The following is a 1,264-nucleotide window of genomic DNA, read 5'->3' as shown; positions in this document are numbered from 1 at the left end:
CAGAATTGACAGCGGCACAGCGACTCCAAACACGGAGCAGTCTGCTGTAAGCCTCAGTCCAGAACCAACAGCAGAATGACCCGCTCTGAATCAGGCCCTGTCGCTGCGGCTCAGAGACACACATCGATTTCAGTTTTTGAAAAACACTCGTTGTCGTCATGTCAGGTTTTTGGTGGATTTAACTAAGTCTTGGATTGCAGAGTATGAATGTCCTCTTGCTACTTTCAGACGATAAATACTTGTGTAAAGTTTGTGAAGGCAGGAGGAAAGCTTCCGCAATCACAGTCTCCTCTCTGTTCCTCCAAACTATGATATGATGAAGCTAACTTAATCTCCTACATTCATGGGACGTATGCAGAGATGGGGTCGTTACTAAAAAAAAGTAATATATTACATATTACTTTAAAAAAAAAAAGTAATACATTACACTACTTCGTTACTCTCTACATAAAGTTACTCGTTACTTTACTCGCAGGGCCGGCCCGCCCCTCCCTACAGGCAGATCACGCAGACTGCGGCGCACCTACAGTGTAAGCGCGCCACAGTTTTGCCTCTGCGAGACTCCACTTGCACCCCCAATTACTATTGCGTTAAGGAAGACATAACACAAGTCTTTCTTTTGATATGCTCTTTAATAAAATAGGCTACCAGCCTACCACAACAAGCTAACAGTCTGTGAAACGTAAAGAAACTAATTAATGAAACCAGTTCAAGACGCATTATTCTTATTCTTATCATTCTTTATGAGCGCAGTAACGGTAAGGTATCTAATTACTTATTTATTTAGTTTTCCATAACTTAGTAACAGAGATGGTCAAACTAAAGTGGTAGAGACATGGCAGAATTCCTACAATGAAGCGGGACATTGAACTGTTCACCCGTGAAAGAGCAATCAAGAAAAGAGAGCGAGCGGCCCCGTTGAGGGAGTTTACAGATGAAGAGACTCAGCCATGTTTATGCAGCTCTGCACGTGGAGATGTGGACGCGCAAATCGCGCAGATTACGTAGGCCTACATGTATACAAACCTGCGGCGGAAACCCCTCTTGTCTGTCAGTGAGTGTGATTATTTTATAAAAGTAACGAAGTAACGCGTGCCGGGGCAATGTTAGTAACTGTAGTGTGATTACTGAATTATAAAAGTAACACGTTACACTACTCCGTTACCGACAAAAGTAATATTATTACAGTAACGAGTTACTTTGTAACTTCCTATGTAACGCGTTACTCCCAACTCTGATGATGGGTTAGTAGACTAAAAGCTTT

Source organism: Notothenia coriiceps, unplaced genomic scaffold (assembly GCF_000735185.1).
Source record: "Notothenia coriiceps isolate Sejong01 unplaced genomic scaffold, NC01 NC01_scaffold00015782, whole genome shotgun sequence".
Lineage (NCBI taxonomy): Eukaryota > Metazoa > Chordata > Actinopteri > Perciformes > Nototheniidae > Notothenia > Notothenia coriiceps.
Note: the sequence above shows the minus strand (reverse complement) of the source record.